General features: G+C 35.6%; 1 long non-coding RNA gene across 1 annotated transcript; it reads right to left on the reverse strand.

The window, feature by feature from the left end:
- Nucleotides 1–5,824: 5,824 nt before the first annotated feature.
- On the reverse strand, nt 5,825–10,568 carry LOC139197863 (uncharacterized). The gene is made up of 4 exons (XR_011583236.1): nt 9,772–10,568; nt 9,186–9,244; nt 7,713–7,782; nt 5,825–6,663 (listed from the first exon to the last, which is right to left on the reverse strand). It is a non-coding gene; the product is annotated as an uncharacterized lncRNA (long non-coding RNA).
- Between the last annotated feature and the right edge of the window lie 8,449 nt (nt 10,569–19,017).

Genomic DNA, 19,017 nt, shown 5'->3' on the forward strand with positions numbered 1-19,017 from the left:
ATTTTTCTCCATTACACTAATCGCATCTTGTCCTTTATTTTGTGATAAGAACATGTCGAATTTGAACAAACTTGACTTCACCACTTTGGAGGTCTCTAGAAGGAACTACCTCAAGTAAGTCCAAGATGTGAAGCTCCACCTCATTGCAAAGAATCTGCGTCCTGCCATTGAATATGAGATGGATAACCTGGTTGGTGAAGTTGAGAAAGCCACTATTATGATCTTCATTTGAAAACATATTCATGACGCTATGCAAATTGAGTGCCTTGCTGAGGAAGATCCATGAGGATTATGGGTCGCTCTGGCTGATCGTTTTGATCATCAAAATGACATCTTCTTGCCTAAATCAAGACATGACTGGCATCATTTGCACTTCCAAGACCTTAATTATGTGAATGAATATAATTATGAAGTTTGTCGAATCCGATCACTTTTCAAGTTTTGTAACGAAACTTTGACCGAATAAGATCTCCTGGAGAAGACCTATTCGACCTTCTCTGCTACTAATATTGTCCTACAACAACAATATAGAGCTTAGAAGTTCACTAAATTCTCAGATTTGATCTCTGTTTTACTTCTCACTAAAAAGCAGAATCAACTGTTAATGAAGAATCATCAAGCTTGACCTAGTAGGGTGACCGTTGTGTCTGAAGCACACTATGGCACGAACTAACGCCCAAAACACCAAAAGAGGTGTGGAAGGGGCAGCCATAAGCCACCCCGACAAGGTCAACAGAGTCAAGGCCTATATAAGGGAGGAAACAAAGCCCAGAAGCGTATTCTAGAGAAGATAGATCGTATCCCGAGTGGTCTGTATACTACGACCATAAAGCACATAGAAAATCACTATGTGGCCGGCCCTACCTCTGGGATTGCGCATGAAATTACACTTTGACATGATCGTTTGGGACACCCTATATGAATAACGATGCATCGTATCCTCAAATCATCACACATGCATCCATTAACTCGAAGTTTAGGTTTGATTCAAGGAATCGCATGTCAAAAATGTTCAATTGGAAAGTTTATTACTAAGCCTTCTTATGACAAGATTCGTTCGAATCCTCTTATTTTTCTACAAAGAATTCAGGGGGACATTTGTGGACCGATTCACCGTTCATGTGGACCATTTAGATATTTTATGGTTTTGGTTGATGCCTCCACACATTGGTCACACGTGTGTTTGTTGTCCACAAGGAACGTTGTATTCTCCAAATTGTTGGCTCAGGTTATCAAGCTCATGGCTCACCACCCTAATTATCTTTTCAAATCTATTCGACTGGATAATGCTAGAGAATTCACATCTAAAACTTTTGATGACTATTGCATGTCGATTGGGGTTAAAGTTGAACATCCAGTACTCCATGTTCACATCCAAAATGGCCTAGCAGAGGAATTCATTAAGCGCTTACAAATGATTGCTCGATTGTTGGTCATACGTGCCAAGCTCCCGATCGATGCTTGGGCCCATGCAATATTGCACGCAACCATGTCATGTTAGTCCACCCGAGGCCTATTACGACCTAACCATATAACGCTCTTCAATTGGTTACTAGATATGAACCCGACATTCGCATCTATGCATTTTTGGTTGTGTGGTCTATATGTTGATTTCGCCACCCCTACATACAAAAATAGGGCCTCAGCGAAGGATGAGAATCTATGTTAGATATGATTCTTCTTCGATTATTTGTTACTTAGAACCTTTGATAGGCAATCTGTTTACAGCTCGTTACACGAATTTTCATTTTTATGAGACAGTATTCTCGTTGTTAGAGGAAGACATGAGTCAACGTTCCTAAAGAACAACATGAATTATCGTGGATGACTCCCACTTTGTCTCATTTAGATCCCTGCAATGCTCAGTCTGAAACTGAAGTGCAGCGCATATTAGATCTTCAGAGCATAGCTCAGAGAATGCCAGATGATTTCCCTGATCTAACGTGAGTGATAAGATCACATATTCTAACTGCAAATGTGCCTGCAAAGATGGATGTACCAAATGTACGACGGACTTCCCTCCTAGAGGTCCGGGAAGCCAACTTTGGTGATCCATGTACATTAGCAGCTAGCCAAACATTTGCCTCTATACATAAGTGTTATAGACCTGTTGATTCAAAGGATTCACACCCCTGGAAGGGGAAACCCATGACACAGGTACTTGAAGAGCCTACCGTGAATCCGACAGTCGCTTACTCATTTTATCCAACTCATGAGGAAGTTCTAGATTATGGAAGCATCCTTGAATAGACTAATCCAACTTCCGAGAATCGTGAGATTTCGATTTATTATGCTAGCTTAGATGATGTGTACTATAGAAATGAGATGATCGTCGACGATGCATTAGCATATGCAATAGCTACTAAGATCATGTTGAGCAATGACATTGAACCCCGTTCCATTGATGAATGTCGACGTAAAACCGATTAGTCAAACTGGATACAAGCAATCCAAGTCGAACTCGATTCGCTTACGAAACATAAGGTGTTTGGACCTGTAGTTCCTACTCCTCCATATGTGAAGCCCATTGGCTACAAGTGGGGTTTCGTTCGGAAATGTAATGAGAAGAACGAAATTGTGCATTATAAAGCTTGTCTTGTTGTGCAAGGCTTCTCATAATGCCCTGGGATTGACTATGACGAAACTTATTCACCCCGTTATGGATGTGATTACTTTTCGCTACCTTATCAGTTTGGTAGTTTCCGAAAAAATGAAAATGCAGCTGATGGACGTAGTAACTACGTATCTCTATGGGGATCTTGATACGAAAATTTATATGATAGTTCCCAAATGACTTACATTGACTGGATCAAATATTTCCAAACCCCAAAACACGCTTTAAATTCAGCTGAGGCGTTCATTATACGGTTTGAAGCAATCTGGAAGAATGTGGTATAACCATCTAAGTAAGTATTTGACTAGTCAAGGATATATGAACAACAAAATATGCCCTTGTGTGTTCATTAAGAAGTTACATTCCAGTTTTACTATAGTTGCAGTATATGTCGATGATATGAACCTTATCGAAACTCCTGAAGAGCTTGCGAGAACTGCCACGCACCTGAAGTCGGAATTTGAGATGAAAGATCTAGGAAATACTCGATACTGTCTCTGTCTAGGGATAGAACACCGTTCGGATAGAATCTTAGTACATCAATCAAACTACACCCAAAAGGTGTTGCACCGCTTTAATGAGGATAAAGTGAAGCCTTTGAGTACTCTTATAGTCGTTCAATCGGTAGATTTAAAATGAGATCCCTTCCATCCCAAGGAGGATGATGAAGAGATTTTGGAACCTGAAGTTCCTTATCTAAGTGTGATATGCGCTTTATTGTACTTAGCTCAATGCATTAGACCTGACATCTCCTTCACTATTAATCTTTTGGCAAGATACAGTAAAGCACCACAATGCAGACATTGGACTGGTGTAAAGACATCTTCTGCTACCTTAAGAGTACTACGAATATGGGCTTGTTCTATCCCTACGGATCCTCGATTTGATTCTCACCTTGTTGGTTATGCCAATGCAGGATACTTATTTGATCCACACAAGGCACGCTCTCAAATAAATTATATCTTTACGGTTGGAGGCACCACAATCTCTTTGAGGTTAACTAAACAAACCTTAGTTTCCACTTCGTCTAACCACGCTGAAATTCTCGCCTTACATAAAGCAACTCAGGAATGCTTTTGGTTGAGACTAGTTGTGGGCCATATTCGAAGCTCATGTGATCTTTACCCCGTTGTTGATGTCCCGACGATGATTTATGAAGACAACGCAACATGCATCGAACAACTCAAGAAGGTTACATCAAAGGAGACAACACCAAGCACATTCCGCCAAAGTTCTTCTTCTCACATCAACAACAAGAGCATCAAAAGATTGAAGTCACACAAATCCATTCACAAGACAATCTGGTTGACCTTTTCACCAAATCACTACGGAAAACGATGTTTCAAAAGCTTGTTCAAGGAATTGGTATGCGTAAACTTTCTGAGTTGTAACATTGCTAGTTCTCTTTGGAATTATGGCAAACTCAAGAGGAGTATCCTGAAGTATACTTGCTTAATCTTAATGTACTCTTTTTTCCTACGATAGGAGCATTTTTCCCACTGGGTTTTTGCTACCTAACTAGGTTTTAACGAGATACCCACTTTAGGTTGATTATATCCCTAATGACGTCCCGTAGACGTTTCATTTGACTTTGCATTTCTAATGCATTTTTCCTTAGACTATGGGTTTTGTCCTTACTCGAGTTTTTACCATAGCCTTAGGGTTTTTTTTAATGAGACTTAGTTATTTATGCAAGTTCCTAACTTATTGAGAATATCGTTGTTCCCAGAATCAGTGTCGACGAGTCGACTTCCTCAACTTTTACATGATGCCGAATCTACCTTTAGTATTTACACTCAAGAGGGAGTGTTGTAAACTTTCCTAGTTTAAGTGTGATTGTGTAAATTTTAGATTATATTTGATTCTAGTTATTCTTTCCTATATGTACTTGTATTCCTTGGGGATGAAGGATTTCTTCTCCCTCTTATTACTATAAATAAATGCACTACGTAGAGGGAATAACATACACATTCCTCTACACAATTCTACAAACATATATATCTCTCTCTCTTCTCTCTTTGCCACCGGTGCCCTTCCCTTTGTCAAATAAAATAGGCCACAACATAATTTTTTTTTTAAATTTTTAGTCATTTTTCAGATTTTTATTAACTTAATTAATTTGGATTGTTAGATTACAAAAAAAAAAAAAAAATTGAAATCCAACAGTCCCAATTGTGACACATGCCCACCATTATATTTCTGATTTTTTTTTAATTTTTTAAAGCCAAAAAAATGTAGGTCGTTGATCTAGAAATCAAATGGTCCAGGTTCAACGGTAACTGAGTGGGGCTGACATGCAGACTGTTGATCTAGTCATGCTGACATCACATACATCCAGGGGCTTGAGCCTTGGATTTTCGCCTGACCTCTTGGTTGCGCTCCCTTTAGCCAAATTGCCCGAGGTGGGTTAGAGGGGTTTTTTTTGGGGGGGGGGGGGGGGGGGGAGGGGGAGGAGGGGGATTGCAATGGATTTGGAGCCTATCCACAGGGCAATTAAACACGGTGGAAATGCTTTTATAACAATTTTTTTTTCTTCTTTTATCCACCAACTATCTAATTAATTATTATTCATCAACTTTAAATTCATCATGATCTTCTAAAAGATATAAAAAAAAACTTAGTGTAAAACTAGACCAAATTTGACATGATAACAAATTATGTTAGAGCTTAAGGATGAGTCAAGTCCATGCATGTACCTCCAACTCAAAAGGGAGTAGCCTAGAGTGAAACTCGAAAAATATGGTGGAGAGGAAGTAATAACATATTGTTGACCCTGAAAATTACTTAGCTTACGTGGCTTGTAGGCCGAATAACTAATGAACTAACTACATCATTTCTTTGAACAAGGGGCGTGCAAACTTGTCAACCGAGCTCAGTTCGTGAGTAAATGAATGTGGTAGTGGTGTCGAACGCATTGTTGACTTTTTTTATTTGAGTGATCACAGCTGAGGAAAAAACTTGTCTAAACTTTGGGGTTCTAAAGCCTAAAGATAAGGCTGCTAGTCAATACGAAGTTCAAGAATTGTTTGCACCGGGCTCGGCTGCTTCAATTATATTTGTGAAAATATAAGTGCGTTGAATCAATATCAAACTGTAAAGACATAAATACTCAAATGAGATAAATGTCTTGAATGTAAATGTGATTCGGCTGTCAGAATGTCGTACTCTAAAATGCACTTGTGAATATCCAATCATAAAATGATTTCGGCTTTCAACGTGCCGAACAACATAACCTAGTAACACCTCACTTTCCGATAGGCTGATGAGATGACCTCTTTCAATAAGGACTTAGAGATTCTTTGCTGGCAGAGATAGATAAATAGTTAACCAAACTTAAAGCTGCAATGTTTATACAAACTGGAAGATGCTTCTTAATCACCTGACTTTACGGCTATAATATTGTTCATCCTAACTGAAAGATGTCGCCGGTTGTCAACCACATTGCTCTTTATCCAAATTGGAATATGTGCTTGATGAAGTTATGAAGGTTAACTGTTTTTCTTACAGATGAGAGGGTTTTGCGTAGAGCGAGAAATTGTGCAAGACAGATTTATGTGTTGTGTTGATAGTCTTTTGAAAGTTATAGAGCCTCTTCTACTTATAGGAGTAATTTTTGTACTGACCATCTCATGCCGAAGTAGAGTCATACTTGCATTGTACTCATTTATTATCCTCTGATCAAACACCAAACCACTCGGAGACCAAATCAATTACTTATGTCTTTCAAATCAATTTCTTCATGTCTTCAACACACGCTTTCATGTCGGCGAGTCTTTTAGATTCTCTGACCAGCGGGTTTTGTCGGACGATTTCCAGAGATAGACAAATTTCCATTATGTCTTCCCACATGACGGTGACTTCGTCATATTCTTGGCTTGTGTTGTTTTGAAGGGCGACGAGGCCGTCATTGTTGACCGAACTTTTAGACATGTCAGTTAGTGGAATGGTTTAGCCGAAAGGGACAAGCGTTCACCCTCAACGAGTGCACCAATTGTTAGAACCAAATTCATACACCGCCATGTACGATGGAAGTGCTCGAACTTGACCACCTGCAAAACAATAAGCAACTATGAGCAAGCCTAGGACCAAGGGGGTTGGTCAAAAGCTCTCCGTCGGTTAGTGAACAATTTTAAACTTAAGATGTGGGTAAGAGAATTCAGTGTTTAGATTGCATTACCAGAGATGAACCTAGACAAATGCATTTATACCGTGGGGAGATAGAGTTTTTAGGATAAAATCCTCATTCTAAGTCAGGAGAATCCTATATGATATCTAAAAATAGATAGTGCACCCTCTTAGGAGTTATGATTACTTACGGAACACGCCAATTTCTAAATTTAGGAACTCCAAGACTTAAAGGATATGATTGTGTCCATATCCAGATCAGATCTCGTATCTTGCAGAACAAGCATGATCATCCAACGGAGTTGATATGACTTCACCTATTACCCCAGAACAAGGTGATGGTGGCACCACTGCTCAGTCTAATCCAGCTCCGCCAAAGCTGGTAAGTCTATGACCGGACTTCTGAGATATCTGTATTCAGATCAGCCTTACTCGGCCCTAGAAAATCATGGTCCCATACTCAGGGGGTGTGAGCGTAATTAACCCTAACAAAATTATATTTAATTGAGATTTTTTCCCATTAAATGAACACAGTTTTTAGGTTATAACTCTGGAATTTAGTGGAAACTACATATTCATTATTTTTAAAGATGTATTAACATTTTAAAAGGTTTTTGAACATCAGTCCTTAAAAAACGATTGAAATTTTAAAAAAAATCTGGTGTTAGATTACATATTAATTCTAATCCTTTGAAGTGTACTTTTATTAACACTCATATTTTATTTTTGTTATTTAATGTGTATTTTTGACACACCCCGACCCGGAAGGTCCACTAGGACTCCAAATCGAGCTGTGCTGGCCGACACCAGGAAGGTGACGAAGCCATAAAGTGTGATGATGTGGAAATATTGTGAATAAATTTAAACCTAAGAGTGCCTAAATACCATAGTGCACTGGTGAGCGAGAATGAACCCATTTCACACTTGACGTTAGAGCATAAGCAAGTACAGAAGAGTGAATTAGGAATCATACCCTCGAAATAATCTCCAATATTAAAAATCGCCACGATTCCTCGACAATAAGAAAGCTCAGCTAAAAAGACCTGGAGGGTGAAGACAAGACAAAGGTGAGTGGCCCAGTAGATAAAATTTTAATATAAACCATATAAATTTCTATAACCCCTCGCTACAACGCCTATATAATTTCCGGAATTAGAATATAAAAATATGCCTCGATATATATATATATATATATATATCAGTTCAAGTCATGCTTCACATATTTATAATCATATGCTAACTTATAGTATATTCATCACGTCTGCTAACTTATCATGTATTCACCATATATGCTAGCTCATCACGTATAATCATTATATATATGCTAGCATTTCACCACATATAGGCTAGCACCTAAGTTTGAGTCACCTCTAGTGACCTATACGACATATTCATATCTTATCAATCATGACTAGCATGCAAGTCGGAGTCACCTCTAGTGACCTATACGACATATTCATATCTCATCACATATCTCATCAATCATGGCTAGCATATAAGTCGGAGTCACTTCTAGTGACCTATACGACATATTCATATCTCAACACATATCTCATCAATCCTGGCTAGCATACAAGTCGGAGTCACCTCTAGTGACCTATACGACATATTCATATTTCATCACATATCTCATCAATCGTGACTAGCATATAAGTCGGAGTCACCTTTAGTGACCTACACGACATATTCATATCTCAATACATATCTCATCAATCGTGGCTAGCATATAAGTCGGAGTCACCTCTAGTGACCTATACGACATATTCATATTTCATCACATATCTCATCAATCATGGCTAGCAAATAAGTCGGAGTCACCTCTAGTGACCTATTCGACCTATTCATATCTCATCACATATCTCATCAATCAACTAATACCGTATACTTGCTTGAACTTACCTAAACTTACCTGTGCGTCCTGCGTTCACCTTTGCACTTCAGAGCGTTCACAATAATTATGAGCAAGGAATATACGTATGAATATGCCATAATGAAAATCTAAAATAAAGACATTTCATAGTATTTCCAATTATATAATACAATGTACTAACTATCAATCACCAAAACATAAAGTTAAAATGCACATTTTTCACCAATCTCCCTCACATTGCTCAATTCCTTAAACAAGGCTATTGTCTCAATTATATAATCTCATTTCTTATATGGCTACATCTAACGTCTCGCTAGACTGCCTACGTATCCTAAACAGGGATCAAGCCATTCGTAGTTCACAATAATTATTTATAGTAATACGCATATGGATATATCACGATGAAATCTAAACTCAACCATCTCATAATATTTTATAACATATAAAAAAAAAATATATATATATATATATATATATATATATATATGTCATGGCATAAATTTCTCAATTTTATTTAAAAGTATTTATAGAATTATCAATAATGAAAATATAATAAGCAAGGAAAGATCCACTCACTTAGAGTCCGCGCTACAACTCCCTAGCATAAACATCGAGGCATCACAAACGATCGGCGCCTGTAACCAATTATCAAACCATATCTCAGAATTCTCGTAGATATAATACATAACTTACATCGCACATAAGTCTACGTCATTCGGTCCAGAAGATCTACAAATCAGATCTCTGATCCGTAACTTCCAAGGATCCACATTATGCTTCTAGAATAACATACTAAAGTTTCGGAATGATCCAACGATCAGATCTCCGCCAATTGCCAAAACCAAGTGGCGGTTAACATTTTATTTTACGAACTTACATATCCAAATCAAGAAGATCCGTACATCGGATTCCCAATCCGTAAGTTTCTATGGTCCTTAAATATTACATACTATAATGTATTAAAGTTTGGTGATGATCCAACGGTCGGATCATTGATTACTATTCTAATCGAGTGGTGGACCTTAATAGAACTTCGCCAGATTTTGCAGATTTTGTAGATTTCCAGGCAATCTTTGGAACTCCATATCTCACTTGTTTCTCAACCAAATTCAACCCATAATATACCAAATCGAAGTTAGAGAAATGTAGAACAAAATTATACCAGTTTGGAGTCCAAATGGTGGCCGGAGGTGTCAAAAAAATGGTCTGAAAGACAGGCTGTCCGCAGGGAAAACTGGTAATTCGCCGGAATTTCTGGGCAACCTTTCAACGTCCATAACTTTGTCAATACTCAACGAAATCAAGTGATTCAAAAGTGGAAATCATAGTCTTCGACAAGACGAAGAGATTGTTGCACGACGGATAATTCACCGTGGTTTGGCCAGAAAATGCCTCGAAATTGGCGGAGGTCACCAGAAACTGGGCAAACTTTAAATCCTTATAACTTTCTCATTTCTCCACCAAATCACACGATCCAAACATGAAAATTCATCTACACAACATGAAGAATCGATTTATACCTGTGACCAAGGCTAAATAGGTCGGGAAGAGCTTCAATTTTGTTAAAACTCGTCGGTAACCCTATACTTGGGTGAACTTTGATTCTTCTTCCTCAGTGTTCCAACGGGGTCAAGGCTGGTTAGGATTTTCTCCTGGGATGATGGTCTACAAAGCCCAAGTTGTGGTGTCGGCCATTGCTTTGCCGATTCGCCTGAAAAATGAAAAGGGTGGCCGGAACACCATTGGTTTTCATCGGGTTTTGTGGCCTCGAACCACCACGTACAGAGGTTAACCAAGGTGGTTCTTAGGTGAGTTTTGTAGAGGGGAATGAGAGTTTCAAGATGGTGGTGGTGGCTTTGAAAAACTCTACCGGAGTTGGCCGAAATCAGCCTTGGAAAATGGGTGGTCGTGAGCAGAAAAATCTACGGGAAAGCTCCAGCTTCCCCCCCCCCCCCTTTTTTTTTTCTTTGATTGGCTGGAGGCTTTTTCCTCCTTTTATGTGATTGGTTCCCTTTTTTCTTTGCTTAAAGGCTGATTGGTTAGTCTTCCCACAAGGTAGAAGTTCAAATAATTTAACTACTTTTAAATAACCAACTTCAAACGTCCGTAACTATACCGTTATAATTCGGACTTACAAATGGCTTTCTCCTATGCGTTCATAGTGATGAGTACTACAAGGATATGCTAAAAGAATAAGTCGTACGCCACTCTAACCGATGATCAACGAAAGTCAAAGTCCTTGCCTCTAGGGCATTTTTGTAAATTCACGCTTCTAAAATTAATAAAAACGTAAAATTTGGGACAGGCTGTCACAATTTTTATTTAATATCTCCACATTAAAATTTTGAGTTTATTAATATGCACATTTTTGCTCTTCCAATTATAAATAAACCTAAATGAGAAAATATGAAATGAAATTAAGGACACATAAGAAATTATGTAAATACGTAAGTGTATAGAAATGATTATACCGAAATAAGATAAATTGACTTATTTGTAACAAATTCTCTATACCGAAATGTATGTACCAACATATATTATATTGAATTACTATACCTAAATGTCAATACCAAAATGTATGTACTGAATTATACTTTAAAGAATTAATGTACCTAAGTATCGATGAATATACAGAAATATATTAAATTAATTAATGTAACTAAATGAAGAACACAAATTGTATCGGAATATTATTTATACAAAAAAAATTAGTTTACCTACAACAAAATGTATTATGATGAATGAGATTTTAATCTTACACAAGGTTATAGTCTAAGAGTCATCTTTTCCAAAAATTAAAATGAAGTTTTATATATTTTAAAATAGTACTCTAGTACGAGTAGGAGAATTCGAGCTTGCTTGAAGTTGGAAGTTGTTTCATTCGAGCTCCTCAGGTTTTCATTGAATTCACATAACCCTGAGCCAATTAGTCACTTAACTAACCGTGTAGGGTACCATTTTGTGATCATGATGCCGTGTAGATATAGGAATATCAAAGTTAGGCAGTTCTAAGCGGCACAAATGCGTACACAGTTGAGAATGTTGGAGATCTAAGTTTGTGTTACAATGCTCAGTGAGGCATCAACGACCTAATTCCATCCGAAATGGGTTAATTTTTAATGAAAAAATTAGTATTCGGTCTCTAGTTCTTACTGTTTATTAACTAAGATTTTATTAGTTATCAAATTTTGATTCAAGTCCCTAGCATGTGATAATGAATTTACATGTTTATTATATAATTTTTAATATCAAAATTAGTAATTAATTTAGGGTTTAATACTGACACCTCTATTAAACTTCTAATTAATTTTCAATTCAAACATTTCCAAAATAATAAAAAATTAAATTAAATTAAGTTTGTACCTATTAGTTTTTTTTATATATAAAAAGATTCTCAATTTTTAATCTTAAATGTACCCATTCATATAATTTTTCAATTTTTTTAATCTTAAATGTACCCATTCTCAAATATATAAATTTGTTATATGTAAAATGTACCCTTTTTTAATATAAAATCCATTCAAAATTTTTAATCCATGTTCAAACTTATATGGGTACATTCTTTTTCGTTGATTTGAGAATGTATCCATATTTTGGTACAATAACTTTTTTTGTTAATTTTGGTTAATGTACCCATACATATATGTATACACACACACACAATATAATAGAGAGTATAATTTATATTTTATTATTTTTAATCCCATAAATTATGGGTTTTATTTAAAATCTCATTAATATAAACAATTTCAATTTTCAATTTTTAATTTTTAATTTAAAAAATATAGTAACTTACATTATTACATTAATGTCAGGGACCTCAATCAAAAACTAAAAACTAACAAGGTTTCAATAAAAAAATATTGATAGCTAGGGACTGCATCCAAAGTGTCTCATTTTTAATCTTTGAGCAAACGTGTCATTTTTGCACACGAGCTATTGAGCTATTATTTTAAGCCATTTGGGCACAAATGGTTGAAATCCCACATTGGCTAGAGAAATAAAGAAAGAGGAATTTAGATATCCTAACTCCATTCCAACTAATACTGAGACTTTTTTGTAATAAAATTCCACATCTAACAAATTGTGCAGGTGGTAATTACCAAGTTGGAGACTGTATCAATGTCGTTGGAAGTAGGTATATGGCCCGTCTCTCTAATAATTGTACACATACAACCTCCATCATTTTGATTAGGCCTGGCAATTCCTGACACGACCCGATAATCCGACACTATACGACACGAAATTAACAGGTGTTCGGGTCGACAAGATAACGAATTGGGTCGTTATCGGGTAACTCGATAAGCACCTGTTAAGATAACGGGTTGGTTCGGGTATACACGTGGGTAACACGATACACAATAAGCAAAATATTAATTTTATAATTTTATAACCCTAAAAAAATACTATAATAATTATATATATTAATTTAACAAAAACTATAATAATTATATATATATATTAAATTAAATATTAAAAATTGGTGACCATTGGATTGGCTTAAATATACATACCATTCAATTTCTTAAGTGTTATACTTACAAAATAAATAAATTTAAATCTACTTAATAAATATATATACACACACCATTGAACTTGATGTGATACGAATTCTACGAAACTAATTTCAACAATCCAACCGTCAAACTTGTTTGTATATGCTTCAAGATCGCATCAGCAAAAAATTGCAAAAAAAAAAAAAAAAAACATTCAAAGATTAAGTAATGGAACAAAACTTTTCAACGGTTATCAACGAAAAATCACAATTTAACGGTTATTTTAACTCCAATTTTGATGATTTTTTATAGTTACACTCCTTGACCCTATATGAATACAATGAATAAACTCGATCTTCAATTTAAAATATTTACACTAGTGGATACTACAAAATCTTATGTTATACTTGATGAAAATATGAATAAACTCTTAAGTGTTAGTGAATCTATCGTTTTGATGTGATACGCATTCTACGAAACTAATTTCAGTGATCCAACCGTCAAATTTGTTCGTATATGCTTCAAGATCGCATATGCCAAAAATTGCAGAAAACAAACATTCAGAGATTAAGTAACAAGACAAAAAAAATTTACGGTTATAAACGAAAAATCACGATTTAACGGTTATTTTAACTCCGATTTTGATGATTTTTTACAGCTACACTCATTGACCTTATATAAATACAATGAATGAACTCGATCTTCAATTTAAAATATTTACACTAGTGGATACTACAAAATCTTATGTTATACTTGATGAAAGTATGAATAAACTCTTAAGTGTTAGTGAATCTATTGTTTTGATGCGATACGCATTCTACAAAACTAGTTTCAACGATCCAACCATCAAATATGTTTGTATATACTTCAAGATCGCTTACGCTAAAAATTGCAGAAAACAAATATTTAGAGATCAAGTAACAGGACAAAAATTTTCGAAGGTTATAAACGAAAAATCATGATTTAACGGTTTTTTTTAACTCTAATTTTGATGATTTTTTATAGCTACACTCCTTGACCCTATATGAATACAATGAATGAACTTGATCTTCAATATAAAATATTTACACTAGTGGATATCACAAAACATTATGTTATACTTAATAAAAGTATGAATAAACTCGTAAGTGTTAGTGAATCCATTGTTTTGATGCGATACGCATTCTACGAAACTAGTTTCAACGATCCAACTGTCAAACATATTTGTATATACTTCAAGATCGTATACGCCAAAAATTGCAAAAAACAAACATTCAGAAATCAAGTAATAGGACAAAACGTTTCGATGGTTATAAACGAAAAATCACGATTTAACGGTTATTTTAACTTCGATTTTGATGATTTTTTTTTATAGTTACACTCCTTGACCCTATATGAAAACAATAAATGAACTTGATCTTCAATTTAAAATATTTACACTAGTGGATACCACAAAATCTTATGTTATTATTAATGAAAGTATGAATAAACTCTTAAGTGTTAGTGAATCCATTGTTTTGATGCGATACGCATTCTACGAAACTAGTTTTAACGATCCAACCGTCAAACATATTTGTATAGACTTCAAGATCGCATATGCCAAAAATTGCAAAAAACAAACATTCAGAGATCAAGTAACAGGACAAAACTTTTCAACGGCTATCAACGAAAAATTACGATTTAACGATTATTTTAACTTCGATTTTGATGATTTTTTACAGTTACACTCATTGACCCCTATATGAATACAATGAATGAATTCGATTTTCAATTTAAAATATTTACACTAGTGGATACCACAAAATCTTATGTCATGATGATCGATGAAAATTGAGGATTTTGTAAAAGGAATAACATTCAAGCTTTGCATTCCATTGGCAAGGTTTAAACTTTTGAGAAAAGCTTCACAACCTTGAAAACAAAAACTCCTTCATTTTGCATATCCTTGCACATTTAATATTTTGTGATAGACTAGTAGTATATGGATGTTTGTTTATTAGGCTCTTATTTTAGAGTGTAGATGTAGTACTTAAACGAAAAATGTGTTTTAATATTTTGAAGTAATATTTATGTGGTAATGTGTGGTATGTGCAAATTTAAGAAAAAATATATATTTTTCTTAACGGATCATAATAGGTCATAACGGGTTGGGTCACTTTACCCCGTTGGGTAAAGTGACCCGACCTGTTAAGGACCCATTAAGATAACGGATGTGACACGACATGACCCATTAAGATAACAGGTGTTACATGAAAACGACACGAACACGACAGACACGACCCGTTTGCCAGACCTAATTTTGATGGCCTCCATTACACTACTCTTTTATGTTTATAGAATAATGATTGTACTGTTACTTTCCCTTTTCATTTTTGGTTGAAAAATGAGGTTAAAAGTAAGAGCCCAAACAAACATACTCAATAATAAATTTAGATTGGAACATCACAAGTCGAACCTCATGAATAAAACTAACTGAACAAAAAGGAGGAGTATCAAAATAAAAATTACCTAAATCTAAATCAAGACTATAGGTCGCTAAATTGGCCACCACAAAAAAAAAAAAAAAAAAATCTGTGGACATGCCGAAGTTTGCATTGCCAAGATCTTGAAAGAAAATCTTGACATGCCAAAACAAGGAGATCTAAAAGATGATTACTGCCAACAACATGCAACACCAAATGAACTGTGACTGCAAAGTCTGATTCTTTCAATAATGATTTCATTTTGGGTTATTTTCTTCTAATAATGTTGGACCCGGCCTTCTCCATGAGTTGTCATTGTTGTGGCTTTCTGGTCCCTTGTACTTGAAATAGAAAAGACAACCAATATTAAGATATGAATCACAGTTATTGTGATCAATTTTCATAATAAATATACATCGTTATTAATTGTGACGTTTTGTGATAATAATGTAATGTTAATAAAAAAGAATTTATATATGAAATTATATACTAATATGATAACAGTGTACCGGTGAAATTATATACTAATATTATAACAGTGTACCGGTGAAATGCTCAACTTTGGATTAGGTCTAAATTAATTGATACCAATGGATACTACACAAATGAAACGAGCTAGTTCGGGAAACTCTGTTTTGCATGAATTAATCCAAAAGTTTAATTCTCCAACAAAAGTTAACTCCAACGGTATAACAGTCTGAAAAAAAAAAAGTTACAAAATTATATGGGACAAGGATTGTCTACCCTCTCACTTTCGATGCCCTCCCATGCCATTCTGTTTATATGATCACGATTAAGTCACGTCAATATTTTATATTACTATTCATTTTTGTCTTATTATCTCTGAAAAACAATATAAAATATTGACATGATTTAATCGTGATCACATAAAACAGGAGAGCACGGAAAGACATCAAAAGTAGGAGAGCAGACAATCCTTGCCCAATTGTATGGACTCCTTCGTACGATTTAAGGACAGTGAAACCTTTCATGCAGTCAGAGTTCAATCATTCACTTGACAAGTCCATATTGGCTTGTGGGCATGACAAAAGGCAAAGTTTCCATGCTTTATTTGTATGATTGGCAATGTTTATCATTATTTCAGAATGAGTTTTTTAAAAATAAAAATAGAGAAGAGGCTGTCTTATCTTGACGAAGTCTATTTTTCACGCAAAAATGTTGAAAATAATTCCACTTTGTAGTATGCAAAAACTATTGTAAGTATATAGACTTGTCAATCATGCAATTTGATATTGAAGTGATCATGCAAACCCATTATAGTTAGAATACTATGGTGTGTTTGTTTACCCTCGCTGAAGGAATAAGTTTAGTGTGACTAAAGATCCTCTTTTCATATCATTCAATTTGCGTAGATTATGTAATGGCTTTTAAGCTACTTTCATTATATTTTTTAAATCTCATTTATAGTGAATTACAAGTATAAACACAATTCTAGTGAACGTAGCCGAATTGACGAACCACTTAAATTCCGTGTTTATGTATATTTTGAGATCATTACCATGAAAAACACCTTCAACCAACAATGGCAATCTCCTCAAAAAACCTAAAGCCAAAGAAATGAAATCCCAGTAATCACCGTGAATCTATATTTCTTCCCTCACTTGAACCCCAAATTAAATTTAGTTACGTAAACTATTATTCATAGAAAACTGGATTTTTAAATAGGAGGCAACCATAACTTCACACCAAATTGATCAAGGCACCCAACCGTCTTTCTCCATCTCGTCACCGGTGTTCGAGCGCCACCGCCAAGCAGCAGCAGCAGCAGCTATGTTGGCTTTGGCCAGTCATACCCACTAATGCAGCCATGAGAGACAACGATGACATCGTAGCTAAGACTTCTACGACCAAACCAACCATCAAGCTCTCATTGTCCAAGAGAACCAATCCATGTGCACTTTCCGCTCCCACCACAACGAAGAAGATCGTCACCGTAAGCAACAGGCAGTTCTCTGTAATTGCTGCCATCCTTGTATCGCTGACTACAAGTTTAGGCTTTATGGTTCTCGATCGACATGAGCACGGCCTGAGTGGTAAACCAGTGGAGAGCGAGAAAATAAAGATAAGAATGAAGAGGGAGACAATGGTAAGTCATATTTTCTCATTTATATTGTTGCTAGCTATCAAAACTTCATTAGTGGTAGTCTAATATTATTTGTGTTACTAATCAGTGTGATTTATGTTGAAACTTGCAGACTTATTAGATAAAATGTGGTTATTGATATCTATTTGAACATGACATATATGCATTGTGAAGCAAGAAAAAGAGTCGAGTTGTATTAAGTTTGTGTTAAGTGTGGAGTTGTGACGATGTTCAAGGACTGGAGAATGCCTTGAATATAAAATCTTGAAACTTGTATATGCCAGGCATCGAGGGAAGGGCTTGAGTATACAATTGGTTGATTATAAAATAATGAAATCTTGTATATGTTAGGCGTCCAGGTAAGGACTTGAATATACAATGGGCATTGGCGGAGGTGTCTATATACAAAGTGAAACTAAAATTAAAATATAAAAATTGGGCATAAGGGATGAACGGGAGTTAACTCATATTCTAAGATACTCATAGCCAAGTGGTATAAGCATGGTATGGGACGTGCAGGCTTGGGTGCCTTATGTATGTGTTAGTGGGATTAGAAGGGAGTGAGTACATTCATGCATCTCATTTGCATATACTTTATGAATTTCAAGTTTTACTCATTTCAATTAATTTGTTTGTACTTTCGGTTGTAAACTAATTTTCTGAACTATTTTATTCCATTGCGATAAATTATATGTGGTAAACTCAAGTGTTTATTATGTAAATTTTGTTATACGATGTATTGTGTTTCAATTACAAATAAATATTTTTTTTCTTACCATGTCTTGGTCGTAGAATATATTTCTATAGCTAAGATATGGCTCTCACACCTTAGCTCGTGAATAGTCCTTATTCGCAGGTCGAGACATGACATAGTTCCATGTTAAAGCCTTAGGCTTTTGCCTGCGTACACTTGAGTTTCTAGAAGTTCTGCTTCCTCTGGGCAAATATGCCTTCTTAGGCTAGACTTTCACTTCCTGCTGCCATGCTTCTTTTCTATGTGTTTGGATGTTTTGTCTCGCAGACATGATGGATTGTGAATTTATAGTTTGACGTTCGTGTTTTATATGTGAACCATGGTATCGGGATCCCCAAAGTGTTTGACTGCTGTAGATGGATCTTTCACCACTGAGGACCGGCTTCAACGAGGCAAGCTACGTCCTTCTCTCGATCCTCAGAATAAAGCTTTTAAGGAGGATGAGCCTTTTCTGGAGTCGGCACCCCTTGTTAATCCTAGATGCATTTCACGCTGTTGTATAGAGAATGGGTTGTTCACTGTGGTTCCTATCCACTTCGAGTTCTTGTGCGGTGAGGCTACCGACTGGGCTGAGTGCGTAGATGCCAAGCTTGGAATCCGAATTAGTGCAAAG

This window comes from Malus domestica, chromosome 07 (assembly GCF_042453785.1).
Source record: "Malus domestica chromosome 07, GDT2T_hap1".
In the NCBI taxonomy this organism is placed as follows: domain Eukaryota; kingdom Viridiplantae; phylum Streptophyta; class Magnoliopsida; order Rosales; family Rosaceae; genus Malus; species Malus domestica.